We start from the raw sequence: 507 nt of genomic DNA, 5'->3' as shown, positions 1-507 counted from the left end.
AACCACAATTAGGGCATTTGAATCAAGACGTGTTAAGTTTTAAAACTAGCTTATTTCAAATTTATTTTCTTAACAGTAGCTTCTTCACAGAAGACCAGCAGATGCCACTTTTCAAAAGCATCTTTGTATTTTAAGGTTGAGCTGAACTACTAGTATGTCTGCAGTCCTCATCCTGGACACGTAAAGTCTGATTTGTGTTTTTATTATGTTTAATCTTTTATCGTTTCAATGTTGTTGAATGTATGTTTGTAGATTGTATTTATTTTCAAGTCTTTGTTTCACCTGTGGTTGTTTTAAAATTCAGATTTTATGATTGGTGTTCTGAACAAATGTTAAAAAGAATCTTACTCCAAGGTCAGCTTATATTTACAGGTTTGAGATTAAAACCATTGTATTTTGTGAAGGTCTGTCTGTTTAATAACTACGTGTCCTTCATTTTTGTTGTAAAAAATGAATTACAATTCATTTTTGTCAAACAACAGCAAAAGTTTGTTTTGCTGTTGGATT

Source organism: Poecilia latipinna, unplaced genomic scaffold (assembly GCF_001443285.1).
Source record: "Poecilia latipinna isolate Pla-1442-1.1 unplaced genomic scaffold, P_latipinna-1.0 Scaffold2131, whole genome shotgun sequence".
NCBI lineage: Eukaryota > Metazoa > Chordata > Actinopteri > Cyprinodontiformes > Poeciliidae > Poecilia > Poecilia latipinna.
The sequence above is the reverse complement of the archived record's forward strand: the minus strand, read 5'-3'. Positions refer to the sequence as shown.